The sequence below is a fragment of the Emys orbicularis genome, chromosome 2, assembly GCF_028017835.1.
Source record: "Emys orbicularis isolate rEmyOrb1 chromosome 2, rEmyOrb1.hap1, whole genome shotgun sequence".
Taxonomy (NCBI): domain Eukaryota; kingdom Metazoa; phylum Chordata; order Testudines; family Emydidae; genus Emys; species Emys orbicularis.
In genome coordinates, this window is record NC_088684.1 from 153264053 (window position 1) to 153279208 (window position 15156).

Here is a 15156-nt window from a genome sequence, read left to right on the forward strand (position 1 = left end):
CCAGCGCTTGTCCCACTCCGCCTGCCTGCCTGGCGCTCCAGCTGGGGAGTGGGGTTGGGGCGCAGCACTTGCTCTGCTCTCCCCCCGGCGCTCCTGCCAGGGCCAGGCAGGTGGAGTGGGACAAGCCCCCGTGTCCTGACCCCGCTCCCCAGCAGGAGTGCCTGGAGGAGTGGGCGGGAGCACAGAAGCACCCATTTTTCCGGGGCCCCAGGTTGGCCCAGTGGCTAATCTGCCACTGTGAGGAGGGCGAGCGAACAGGCACCCGGTGGTGGTAGAGGAGATCTTCAAAAAAGGTAGACCCATCACCTGGGGGAGCCAGGCATGGCATGGGGTAGTGGGACCTGGAAGGGAGCCGGGAGCCATGCACGCTGGAGAGCAGCGTCTCCTCCCAGAGCTGGGTGCATGCCCAGGGACCCAAGGAGCCCCTAGCCAGAGGGTTCATCCATCGCCCTCTGCAAGGCCAGTTCAGGGGGTGGGGGGAGGAGGTCCCCCCATCCCTCCTGCCCTCCCAACCCCCTTGTAATTGCCGTCCACCTGAAGTCAGGTCCCACCCAAATATCCCATGCTGGCTACGCCACTGGGGTGGGGTCTGGGGCTGAGCAGGGGACTTGGGGTTCCATGAAAAAATTTAAATAAAAATGGGGGTCCTTGATTTGCTAAAGTTTGAGAACCGCTGCTCTAGCCATCTCGGACAAAGCAAGAAGACCCAAAGCATAGGCGTGTTTCAAACATTTAGTGGTTTTCAGGTGAGAATGGAACTTAGCCATTGGCATAGATTCTCAGATCAGATGACTGGTGTGTGAACTGTTCCAGTATGCCAGACTTTGCCAGGAGACAGGAAGAGATTTTTGATCAGATGGATGAAGTGAGAACTCCTTCCTGGTCATGTGTGAAAAAACGGCATCTGGGAATACTTGTGAGAACACACTATGAATAGTCCATGGAAAGACAGCAATCCAACCGACCCCTGCTTGGCAAACCAGGTATGGAATTTGAAATGAAGACAATGTTTAATGAGACAAATGCATTGCAAGAGCCACAGTTGTCCACTAAGCAGCTCACAGTGCTCTGTTGCAGTCAATGTGCCAGACTGATGTTTGTTCTGATGTTGGCCTCTCTGTTCACAAGCAGGATAATTGACAAAATATAGAAAACAAAACTGAGACCAACAAAAATTGTCTTTTTTTTTTAATACAGAATATTGTTTAGAAACAAGTTGGTTAATTGAACTGTCTTTGTACATCCTCAGAGAATAGAAATGTTCAATATTATGCAATAAATTAATCATTTAAAAAACTCTGTTATATCCATGAAACTTTATCTTCCTTTCTAACAGACATTGTATTGCCAGCTTTATCGTAATGTTCCCTAAGTTTTGTGACAAATCTTGCATTTTTGTTCTTTTTCATAATTACTATGCAGCCAAAAAAACAGGTTGTCTTCTCTTCAATATAATGTTTAGTGGCATTACTGAAACATGTTCCAACTGTTGACATGGTCTGACCAAAGAGCCTTCAGATTAACTCTACATATTGTGATGTTTTGACATACCCGGGGTAATATCTAGACTAATGAATAGTTGTGTCTCCTGCCTTCCAACCTGGGGTGTCTTTTTCACTGCTTTGCTGCACTACCCACCACTCCTTGCCTCTAGCTGTAAGTCACTCCCAGCTATGTCTGTGTGAGAAGCAGCCTGTTGGACTCACACTGGCTTTTTATTGCAAGGTGAGCCCAACGCACTCCCAGTCCCAGATTTCCCCCCAGAAACGTATATTTTGTACTGCCCAACCTTTTCCTGGACAATACAAGCTTATATAAAGTTCATCATTTAATTAATAAAAATGACATGCATACTCTTGACATCCCAAATGGAGTTTCCCCAACACTGCAATTCAAACACATTGGATTAGACGAAGCAATAAAACAAATGTAACTACAAAGAGAGAGATTTTAAGCAAACACAAGCAATGAGGCATAAAAGTCAGAATTGGTACAAGAAAAATAAAAGTAAAACACAACTAATGCCTAACTTAACCAACTAAGGTAAATTCAAAGCAAAGTCTCTCTCACCGTACGTTTAAGCAGTTCCACTGGCTGAACTTCTTTCAGTCAGGGTTCCTGCCCCAGTCCAACGCTGCTTCTTTTGTTCTTCAAGTGTTTGTGAATGCTGTGGGCAGAGAGAAAGGGAAGAATCCTTGGGGTATCTGCCCCTCCATTTTATAGTCCTCTCCCTTCTTTGAGAAGCATCTCCAGCTGGGAACATGGTGACAGGCAGACTGTGTAGATGGGAACTCCATGCTGTTTCTTTGCTAAAATGTAGATTTTTCCCCCCGCCCCCTTTTCCTGCCACAGAATAGCTACTTACCAGGAAATGGCCCATTTAACCTTGTTTACAGCTGGCTGAGGCATCAGCTTGCCCTTTATCTCTGAGGAACTGGTTTGGTTATTCTCCAGACTTGAAACATGTTTTAGTAACACCGTAGAGTGGAATCTTATAACTTTACATACAATGGTGCCACACATATTTCACCAGAACAATAATGATCAGCAAATAATGAGTTTTCATATGATACCTCACAAGACATACTTCATGCAAAGATTATTACAATAATGAGCAAGGGGTGAATACAGGGGTATAGACCATCACAGACATATAGGACTAATTACACATCCTAGAACACGCCATCTAGTTTAAACTACTTACCCCAGGCTTTTCGTATATATTCTCTTAAGTTGACAACGCATCAGCTGTAAAACAGGCTAACTGTGTTAGAATGTTAGCCACTGCCATTTTTTATTATTTAAATTATTAATAATACAAACTTCAGGGCATAAACTTAAGTTACTTATCAAAAGCCAGAAAGTATATTTCAATTATTTTAAAGATTTTTCTTCTAAAAATGTCCCTGTTAAAAGTTGCAATTACCTGACTTGCAGGAATAGAATGACGAAGGGTTGTAGAAGTGCATGAAATGTATACTGCTGTGAAGGCTACAATTCTCAAAGCTGATCTCACAGCAGCAGCCAAAATTATGTGGAGGGCCGGACTTTTCATTTTATTTTTCTCAAACGTGTGTGTGAGAGAGGAGTGGATGGTCTTATGAATTTTGATGCAAAATATTGAACTGCTATTCCCTAGTTTGATATTTTACTGAATTCTGAAAAAAAAAAAAAAAAAAAAAACACTATGGTGTTAAGAAAAGTTTCATTACTTTGACACTAAGGGCTTGCCTACACTGCCTCACAGTTCAGACTATGGGGGTGTGAATAGCAGTGAATGCCAAAGTGCTGCGCTCTAACTCCCCCATGTGGATTCTGCAGGCACCAAATAAAAGGTTCCTAATTCTCATCAATGTAATCCTGTTTGAAAAGGACGACATTAACGCTAACTGGGAACCTTTTAGTTTGTAGCCGTGTTAGTCTGGATCTGTAAAAAGCAACAGAGAGTCCTGTGGCACCTTTAAGACTAACAGATGTATTGGAGCATAAGCTTTCGTGGGTGAATGCCCACTTCGTCGGATGCATGTGTTTTAGTTTGTGTTTGTACCATCCACATAGGGAAGTTAAAGCAAAGCACTTATGGCGCACACTGCTGTTTACTCCCCGGTAGTCCAGATATAGCCTAAGAAACACATTCTGCATTTATATATATTCATGAACTCCCGCTGCACTGCATGGGGGTTCAAGAAATTGAAATTAGATCAACATTTGGACCTCTAGGTTTTTTTTTAAATCTAAGGAGACATATGCCAAATCCTAATCTGTTACACTGGTGTAAATCCAGAGTGTCTCTAGTGTAAGTAACAACAGACTCTGACATTAGAAATTATTAAGGTAGCCTCCATGTTGAGGAAGCGCATCCACCTTGTTAATAATAGAAAAGGTGGCTCCTTTCGGAGGAACAAATTCTTACATTTGAGGAACAGTGCATTGGTGAACAGCCAGAAACAATGAGGATAGTCACAAACAGTTATTTGGTCAAGTGGTAACAACTCCACAGCAGCTAACAAGATAAGCCCTAAAGGCAGCCTATCCTGGCAGCACGTAATTATGGGGGGAAGGTAATACCTCCCTTGAGCTATTGTCCCTCTGCTTGATACTTAAATCTGGCTCAAACTGACCATCCAAGCTTTTCATTGGTCTGTTTCCTGCTTGAACCTAGGGCTTTTACAGACCTGTACAGTTCCGAGGCCAACAGCCCCATTCAGGTACTGCATGAGCAAACTATGCCCCTTCCCAAGAGTTTTGCTACAGCACAGAAAGTAGGTTGATATCAGTTTCACAGGGAAGGGCATTATCATCTTCACAATTGGAAGAATCAGCAATGGCCAAATAATTCGAACTCTGCTGCCAGGACAAACTTCCCAGAGTTGCAATCCTGTGAAACAAACAAAGTGAACCATGATCAGATTGCCTATTCAGCAAGTTGGAGTCCATCCAATGGCTTCAAAGTCTAAAAGGTATCCCCACAAATTAAAAACCACAAGAAGCTCAGGAAGAACTCAGTGTACCACCTTGTAAAGTTTTATTTATTATTATTTCCCTTTGGATGTGCAAGCAGGGACAAGAAATTTCTTGTGCATTGTAAAATCCTGGAGAGCTTGTTCACAAATTCATAAAGTAAGAAGCAAACAACCCCCCCCAAAATCTCATCACTGTTGCATGGTTTATTTAAGCCTACACTTTTGAAGGAGAAGACTGCTTCCTTCCCTACTCTTCCCTCCTTCCCCCAAACTTTTCAGCAAGCCTATGAATTTGTGTTTTTATGAGTGGTATTTGCACACCCAAGTTGTGACCACAACCCACTTTCTGTGCCATAGTGGATCTCATGAGAAGGATCATTGTTTGCTTGTGTAGTATCTGAATGGGGCTGATGGCTTTGGAGTTGTGAGGGCTCATAAAAGCCCTAGTTTGAAGCAGGAAGCAGGCCAGTCACTGTGCAAGGTTGGGATGGTCAGTTTGATCTGGATTTTTAAATATGAAGGGGGGGAGGGCCAAGTTCAGAAGACATGGTTAAAGATTAGTCTTTAAATGTTTGGGTTGTTGTACAGACCTGATTGAAGTACCAAAACTTAGAGAGGGGGTTTGCCAGTACTTAAACATGTCATTTTGACTCTTTTCGGGAACAGGGGCTGCTAACAGGGAGTTTTGCAAGGGAGTTCTCCAGGTGAAGGAGGAGCAATACAGCACCCTTTTGGGGTAAGTGACCGACTGTAGTGTGTGTTTGTTTGTGTTTGGGGGTTACTTGCTGTGTGCTGAGCTTGTGTTTGTCAGTCTGTTTGTTTGTTTGGTTGTTTGAAGGACCGTGTGCTGTGGCTGGCAGTTGGAAGCTGTGAGCTTCAAAGGAAGGTTTGAAAGCTAGAAGCCTCTGGTAAGTGGCTGAGCCTTAATCAGTGGGTGGGGCATTCATACAGGCCAGGGCTTTATAAAGCAGCGCACAAGCGACCAGGGAGCTTTTGCGAACAGGGGCTGCTAACAGGGAGTTTTGCAAGGGAGTTGGGAAAGGAGTGGGGGTCCCTTGCCGGTTCTGTCTGTTTCCCTTTATTCCCCTTAAAACCTATAAACCAACTACATTCAAAACTTCTTGCTTAAACAACCCTTTCAGCAGACAGGGGGCTGCAGACGGGAGTTTGACAGAGGGAGGCTTACGATGGTTAGGAAGACCCGCAACACCTGTGCCAGCACTGCTTCTGTCTCCTCCACCTGCGCCTGTAGCCAGACAGAGCGCCTGAGCATGGATGCTTCTACCCAGATCCTGGTGTGGTTTTGCAGAGACTGTAACTTGCAATTTCCACTTACTGATATCCAGGCTGGGGGGACCATCCAATGTGAAAGGTGCCTGCTGGTGGAATCTCTGAGGCAGCAGGTGGGAGAGCTACAGGAGGAGGTGGCTAGGTTGAGGAGCATCCGGATCCACGAGCAATTCCTGGACAGCGTCCATGTGGAGACAGCTGAGGTAGCTGTCCCAGTACACAGGACTGCTGATACACCACTGGTGGAGGAGGAGATGGCTCAGGGTGGACACTGGCAGCTGGTTACTTCTGGCAGCAGGCAGTGCTCCACCCCTGCTCCGAACCCTCCCGCCATGGTAATAGGTAACCGTTATGCTCTTCTTGATACAGGAAAGAAGGCATCACCCCCTACAGTAAAGGAGGAGAAGCCTCGTACCCCTAAGGCTGGGAGGTCTGCTTCCACCACTGCGAATAGGAAACGTAGGGTAGTGGTGGTCGGAGACTCTCTGCTGAGGGGGACGAAGGCGCCCATCTGTCGCCCTGACATTTCATCTCGGGAGGTATGCTGCCTGCCGGGAGCCCGTATCCGAGATGTTATGGAGGCATTGTCGAGGATTATCCAGCCCTCTGACTACTACCCCATGCTACTCATCCATGTGGGCACAAATGATATTGCGCGGTGTGACACTGAGCGGATCAAGAGTGACTACAGGGCTCTGGGAGTACGGGTGAAGGAGTTTGGAGCGCAGGTGGTATTCTCTTCGATTCTTCCTGTCAAAGGTAGGGGCCCGGGCAGAGACAGATGCATCATGGAGGTGAATGCCTGGCTGCGAAGATGGTGTCGCCAGGAGGGCTTTGGCTTCCTCGACCACGGGATGCTATTCGAGGAAGGACTGCTAGGCAGAGATGGCGTTCACCTTTCAAGGAGGGGAAAGACCCTATTTGGACACAGACTGGCTAACCTAGTGAGGAGGGCTTTAAACTAGGTTCGACGGGGACAGGTGAGCAAAGCCCACAGGTAAGTGGGGAACATGGAGACCTGGGAGATGGGTCGGAAACGAGAGGGAGTGTGGGCTATATTGGCAGAGACACAGGAGGGTCAGGACAAAACTGGGAGAAAAGATCAAGCCAATATCTTAGATGCCTATATACAAATGCGAGAAGTATGGGTAATAAGCAGGAAGAACTGGAAGTGCTAATAAATAAATACAACTATGACATTGTTGGCATCACTGAAACTTGGTGGGATAATACACATGATTGGAATGTTGGTGTGGATGGGTACAGCTTGCTCAGGAAGGATAGACAGGGGGAAAAGGGAGGAGGTGTTGCCTTATATATTAAAAATGTACACACTTGGACTGAGGTAGAGATGGACATAGGAGATGGAAGTGTTGAGAGTCTCTGGGTTAGGCTAAAAGGGGTAAAAAACAAGGGAGATGTCATGCTAGGAGTCTACTACAGGCCACCTAACCAGGTGGAAGAGGTGGATGAGGCTTTTTTTAAGCAACTAACAAAATCATCCAAAGCCCAAGATTTGGTGGTGATGGGGGACTTCAACTATCCGGATATATGTTGGGAAAATAAAACAGCAGGGCACAGACTATCCAACAAATTCTTGGACTGCATTGCAGACAACTTTTTATTTCAGAAGGTTGAAAAAGCTACTAGGGGGGAAGCTGTTCTAGACTTGATTTTAACAAATAGGGAGGAACTTGTTGAGAATTTGAAAGTAGAAGGCAGCCTGGGTGAAAGTGATCATGAAATCATAGAGTTTGCAATTCTAAGGAAGGGTAGAAGGGAGAACAGCAAAATAGAGACAATGGATTTCAGGAAGGCGGATTTTGGTAAGCTCAGAGAGCTGATAGGTAAGGTCCCATGGGAATCAAGACTGAGGGGAAAAACAACTGAGGAGAGTTGGCAGTTTTTCAAAGGGACACTATTAAGGGCCCAAAAGCAAGCTATTCCGCTGGTTAGGAAAGATAGAAAATGTGGCAAAAGACCACCTTGGCTTAACCACGAGATCTTGCATGATCTAAAAAATAAAAAGGAGTCATATAAAAAATGGAAACTAGGACAGATTACAAAGGATGAATATAGGCAAACAACACAGGAATGCAGGGGCAAGATTAGAAAGGCAAAGGCACAAAATGAGCTCAAACTAGCTACAGGAATAAAGGGAAACAAGAAGACTTTTTATCAATACATTAGAAGCAAGAGGAAGACCAAAGACAGGGTAGGCCCACTGCTCAGTGAAGAGGGAGAAACAGTTACAGGAAACTTGGAAATGGCAGAGATGCTTAATGACTTTTGTTTCGGTATTCACCGAGAAGTCTGAGGGAATGCCTAACATAGTGAATGCTAATGGGAAGGGGGGTAGGTTTAGCAGATAAAATAAAAAAAGAATTACTTTCCAGAATTTCAGGAGCTGCAACTTTAAGAAAAACACTAAATATTGCAAGTATCATAATACAATTGTGAGAGTTGGCAATGGTAGGTAATATATTAGGAAGATCTAGAATAGAAGACACATTTGGAAGAACACAAATATGTGTACAATGGCTTTTATTGTGACTTTCAGCAACCTAACTGAATGTTTCCTGCAACCAGGGCCGGCTCTAGGATTTTTGCCGCCCAAAGCAAAAACAATTTTGGCCGCCCCCCCCCCCCCGTTTTTTAATTACCCCACCCCCGGCCCCGCCTCAACTCCGCCCCTTCCCCAAATCCCCAGCCCTGCCTCCTCCCCCCCAGGCTCTCAAGCCTAGGAGGGAGGGAGGGGGAGAAGCGGCGCCCGCGCCGCGGCCACTCGGAGTCTCCCCCTCCCTCCCAGGCTTGAGAGCCTGGGAGGGAGGGGGAGCAGCGGCGCGCGAAACGGCCGCTCAGGATCTCCCCCTCCCTCCCAGGTTTGAGAGCCTGGGAGAGAGGGGGAGACCCCGAGCGGCCGCGGCGCACGAAACAGCCGATTCGCATGCCACTGCTCCCCCTCCCTCCCAGGCTTGAGAGCCTGGGAGGGAGGGGGAGAAGTGGCGGCCGGGGCACATTTTTAGGGGCGGCATTCTGGCGCCAGCCATGCCGCCCCTAAAAATGTGCCGCCCCAAGCACCAGCTTGTTTTGCTGGTACCTAGAGCCGGCCCTGCCTGCAACTCTCATAAGTGCTGAGAAGAGAAATCACAGCCCAATGTATAGACATTAATGTTATAATTAAATACATGTACTGAGAGAGGATGAAGAATCTCACACAGATGTTCAAGGCCCATATGCACATTGTGGAATTTCATGGCACAAGTGAGCCAGAAAGCAAAGAGCCTCCCCAAGGGGACCCCATACATACCCCTGCATGCTGTAGAGAAGGCTTCTGGGACTGTTCTCTACACTGCCATATAGAAGGTTGGGTGTTTTGGGGACATGGTTACTGGGTTCGGACCAAGAATGAATTCACAAGATCCCTTCATAGTAATGGTGAGGGAACCATGAGCCACACTGACTGCTAACCTCTGTAGGTATATGGGGACCTTCTATGATATATAACAGCTGGTTTCATGGAGACCTCAGATGGCATCTTGATTTGAAGTTTTGGCACTTATTCCAAAAAAAAAAAAAAAAAAGGAAATTCCTGAACCAAAAAATATAGGAATTAAAAATATTAAGTGTGTTTCATTGGAGCTAGTTTCACTTTTTTCCTAAAAATTCTATAGCTTCAAAAAATCCAAATGTTGAAAAGTCTAGAAATGAGCATTAAAAGGATCCAGCCAGTTCTCCACTGCCTCGTAGTCCCCATCATTTAGTCACCTCACCCAGCTTGTTCTGCCAAGCCAAGCTTCTGAATATGAATTTTGTATCTTGGGTCTCTCTCTCCATACTCTACAAGTAGGGCCGGCTCCAGGCACCAGCTGACCAAGCACGTGCTTGGGGCGGCACCTTAGAAGGGGCAGCCAATGTTGGGGTGGCGGGGGGCACTCGCGGTGTTTTTTTTGTTTTGTTTTTTCGGCGGTGCGGCGCTTGAAGGGTTTTTTTTTTGTTTCGGCCGGGCAGCGCAGGAGGTGTTTCGGCGGCGTGGCGCTGGGGAGGGGGCGGGGGCTTCGGCGGCCCGGCACTCCGGGGGTTTGGGCGGCGCGGCAGTGGGGGTTTGGGCGGCGCGGTGCAGCGCTTGGGGGGTTTGGCCGGCCCGGCGCCCCGGGGGTTTGGGCGGTCTGGCACGGCGCTTGGGGGTTTGGCCGGCCCGGCCCGGTGCGGCGCTCAGGTGGCCCGGCGCTCGGGGCGGGGGTTTCGGCGGTGCGGCGGTCGGGGGTTTGGGCGGCCCGGCGCGGCATTGGGGGCGGGGGGTCGGCGGCGCGGCGCTGGTGTGTGTGTGTGTGTGTGTGTGTTACGGCGGGGCGGCGCTCTTCTTTTTTGCCTGGGGCGGCAAAAAAGTTAGAGCCGGCCCTGTCTACAAGCCAACATATACATGACTTCAACAGCATGAAGATGAATTGAGATATTGTATTTTTTAGAGAATGGATTTCCAGTGAATAGAACATTATTGTATTATTTGCCTGATAAACTTGTGTGCTATTTTTTCCCCTTTGTATATCATAAGTCATTTTCCCATTTTCATTATGCCATGCTCCATAATGAACAAAAAAGAAATTCATACTCTTTCAACAGTTTAATATGCAAGGGTCCTACTGAATAAAAGCTATATGTCTTCTGTAATGATTAGCGTGCTGGCTGATTTCTCTTCCATGCAAAACGTATAACCCTAAAACAACGAGGAGTTCGGTGGCACCTTAAAGACTAACAGATCTGAAGAAGTGGGTTTTTTACCCACAAAAGCTTATGCCCAAATAAATCTGTTAGTCTTTAAGGTGCCACTGGACTCCTCGTTGTTTTTGTGCATACAGACTAACATGGCTACTCCCTGATACTTGAACGTATAACACTAAACCGTGTATTCAAATACTCCATGGAAACCAAATCTACACCCTATTGTGAAGTCACAGACTGCTAAAGAAGCACTAAGTAAGAATTTAGATTTTTTTTTTAATGGTGTCTGCAGTAATTCCAAGTTTAATCTGTCCGCATTAGGAAGATGTTGTTCTAACTCCTTTGGGGCCCGAGTCTCTCCAGCCTGCACCTTACACAGTCATTTTTATACCTGTGTAAATTGAATGCAATACGGGTGTTATGCACACCCATTTTGATTTGCACCCACAGTGCACTCCCTTTGCACTAGTGTAAATGGCTACATAAATCAGCGGTGAATCAGGCCCCAGTATGTTTGCCTTGAGTGCATTATCTCAGTCTCACATTTTTCTCTCTGGGTCCTGCCCTTAATTTCTTAATTAACCAAAATTTCCTGTGAATTCAAAAGATGTTAGTGGGCATTTAGGATGTGTTGACACCTCTGTTTATTCTATAATAACTTATTTTCCTAACTGTTACCTTACCTCTGCATCACCATCAGCGGCGGCTCCAGGCACCAGCGCCTGGGGCGGCAAGCCGCAGGGGGTGCCCTGCCGGTCCCTGAGAGGGCGGTAGTCAGGCTGCCTTCGGCGGCATGCCTGCGGGAGGTCTGCCGGTCCCACGGATTCGGCAGTGGGTACGCCAAAGCCGCGGGACCAGTGGACCTCCCGCAGGCATGCCGCCGAATCCATGGGACCGGGGACCTCCCGCAGGCATGCCGCTGAAGGCAGCCTGCCTGCCATGCTTGGGGCGGCAAAAAAGCTAGAGCCGCCCCTGATCACCATATATTTTATCCCCTCCATGCATAGCATCTTGTGGTAAGCTAGACTGAAAACTCTTCAGGTCAGAGTGTGACTGTCTATACCGGGTCCACCCCAATGGTGTCCTGATCTAGGTCCAGCTACAGTACAGATAATATTAATGGCTTTAGGTCTATACTTTTTTACTAGGAATACAGTTTTCAGAGTCTAAACTAATTTTGCATGGAAAAAAAAGATGTGGAAGAAAAGCACCATCTCATCTCTCAAATACTTTTAAAATTTAATATTTTCTGAAAATAAACTAATATTTTGGATATAGGTTATTATGGGATATATAGAAAAAATATATAAGAACGTAAGAATGGCCATACTGGATCAGTCCAGTGATCCATTTAGCCCACTATTCTGTCTATGCCCTTTCATCCAGTCCCAGCTTCTGGCAGTCAGAGGTTTAGAGACACCCAGACCACAGGTTTGCATCCCTAACCACCTTGGCTAATAGCCATTGATGGACCTGTCCTCCATGAACTTCTTTAATTTTTTTTTAATCCCAATTATGCCTTTGGCCTTAACAACATCCACTGGCAAAGAGTTCCACAGGTTGACTGTGTGTTGTGTGAAAAAGTACTTCCTTTTGTTTGTTTTAAACCTGCTGTCAATTAATATAATTGGGTGACCCCTGGTTTTCGTGTTACGTGAAGGGTTAAATAACACTTCCCTATTCACTTTCTCCACACCATTCATGATTTTATAGACCTCTATTATATCCCTCCTTATTCATCTCTTTCCTAAGCTGAATAGTCCCAGTCTTTTTAATCTTTCCTCATATGGACATTGCTCCATACTACTAATCATTTATGTTGCCCTTCTCTGTACCTTTTCCAATTCTTATATATATATTTTTTGAGAGGGGGTGACCAGTACTGCATGCTGTATTCCAGTTGTGGGTGTTGTCAGACTTCCTGAAATAGCTAACCATGGTGAGTGACTATCTCAGGGCAGACTGTCAGAAAACTGGGCAGACACCCCAAACTTGTGGTATGTTCTGTAATTAGATTTCACTAAGCCAGTATCAAATGTGAACTTCTGGATTACTATATCAGTTTTACCATGGAGTCACAGATAGTCCCCTTAGCCTCTCCAACCTATCTTGCCTCCCAGACAAACTGAACTTTATGATGAAAGATTATTAAAACCAAAAATCACACCATATGAGGTTGCTTCCAGTCCCAAGAGACTAGTCACTTACCCCAGATCAGTTGGCACTCCAGATCAGTTGGCACACCAAAGACAATGCTGGCAGCCAATTCTATAGTAAACTCACTATAGGTTTATTAGCTAAGAAAAAAGATTAGAAAGTTATTGAGAGGTTAAAGCTGGTAAAATATTATAACCGATAAATTGCAGTTTGTAACTCCAAATGGTGGCAGTGATAATATACTGCTAGGTTCCCAAAAGTCTTTTCCAGGGCTACACAGAATAATTCTGGGGATCTCTGTCTTCTTGTTCAGTTATTCTGCCCTGGTAGAATCCAAACAATCCAGAGATGATGGATCATTTCTTCAATCCCGATCTATAACTACTTTACACAGAAAGTAAACTGACAGTGACTGTACCCACATGGATTTTTTCTCTGATGACAGATAATGAGGAATGCACTGAGAATCCACACAATGACCACTTGCTTTGAAATTAACAGAAAATTCTAAAGTCCTTAAACCTTTCATTAGCAATTCACAAGATTTCTGTGGGAAATTTAGTTGCAAGGGTATTTACCATGTAAATGTTTGCTATTACAATATGACAGGAATAGATATGCGAAAACAATACAAGTAACCTTCCATTAGTTTTATGAAGGTTAAACAAGTGAAATGCTTATATGTTTAAAATCACTTTAATATAATACACAAGTGAATTGGCCTCAAAACACTATTACATCCAACTATCGCTATTGATCTATACTAACATATAAGTGAACTGGCCTGTGGTCCTGAACAGACCTGGTTTGCCAGCATCACAGGCATAACATGGCTTTATATAATGGCCATTATGATATTTTCTGTCTTATTATCAATCCCTTTCCTAATGGTTCCTAACATTCTGTTAGCTTTTTTGATCACCTGTCATAACTATAAAAGGAAGGGTAACAGCTCTCTGTGTACAGTACTAAAATCCCTCCTGGTCAGAGACTCCAAAATCCTTTTACCTGTAAAGGGTTAAGAAGCTCGGGTAACCTGGCTGACACCTGACCCAGAGGACCAATGAGGGGACAAGATACTTTCAAATCTTGGGAAAGGCTTTTGTGTGTGTCCTTTGTTTAAGGGGTTGTTCGCTCTTGGGACTGAGAGGGACCAGACATCAATCCAGGTTCTCCCCATCTTTCTAAACAAGTCTCTCTTATTTCAAAATTGTAAGTAAAAGCCAGGCAAGGCGTCTTAGATTTACTTTGTTTTCTCAACTTGTAAATGTACCTTTTACTAAAGTGCTTATCTTGTTTGCTATACTTTGAACCTAAGACAGAGGGGATTCCTCTGAGCTCTTTAAGTTTGATTACCCTGTAAAGTTATTTTCCATACTGATTTTGCAGAGATGATTTTTACCTTTTGCTTTAATTAAAAGCCTTCTTTTTTAAAACCTGATCAATTTCTCCTTGTTTTAAGATCCAAAGGGGGTTTGGATCTGTATTCACCAGGAGTTGGTGAAAGGAAGGAGGGGGGAAGGGTCAATCTCTCCTTGTTTAAGATCCAAGCAGTTTGGATCTGTATTCACCAGGGAATTGGTGAAAGGTTTCTCAAGGCTTCCCAGGGAGGGAATCCATCGAGAATGGTGGCAGCGGGACCAGAGCTAAGCTGGTAGATAAGCTTAGCAGTTTTCATGCAGGCCCCTACATTTGTACCCTAAAGTTCAAAGTAGGGATACAGCCTTGACATGGTGGCACAGCGGTGGGATCGTTTTAAACCCAAAAGCCAGTAAGATTTTTTTTTCCTTCTAGCTGCTTGGAAAGCAGAGCTGAAGGTAGATGCATATCTTATCTCTCCTTGCCTGAAGGCAGAGGTGTTAAGTTTTTTTTAACAAGGTCCTTTGTTAAGAGAAGGGTTCAATTAATGAGCAAACGACTGGTAAAAGGTAATTTACAAGGTGAATTGTTTTTTTTTTTTTCTTTTTACATCCTCGGGAGTAGCTTGTTAGAAAGTCTCTGTTAACTCAGCAGCACTCAGCAGGAGCCTGAGCTAAGTACATCCCAGTTTCAGTCAACTGCAGAGGGGTGTGACCCAGCACAAAAAAACCAGGAAAATGACTACCAAAGAAGAAAAAGCTAAAGAGGAGGCCCACAAGAGAGCTATGGAGCTGAAAGAAAAAGAGATAGAGCTGAGAGACAGAGAAGAGAAAGCCAAAGAGGGGGCCCACAAGAGAGAGATGGAGCTGAGAGACAGAGAAGAGAAAGCCAAAGAGGAGGCCCACAAGAGAGAAATGGAGCTGGAAAAAGCCAAACAGGAGGCCCATAAAAGAGAGATGGAGCTGAGAGAAAGAGAAGAAAAAGCCAAACAGGAGGCCCATAAAAGAGAGATGGAGCTGAAAGAAAAAGAGATGGAACTGGAAGCAGCAAGGACTAGGCAGGGTGCATCAGACCATCCTAACAACTCCTCTCCAGGTACCACTTCCCATCCCAGGAAATTCCCCACCTACAAGGCAGGCGATGATACTGAGGCCTTCTTAGAAAA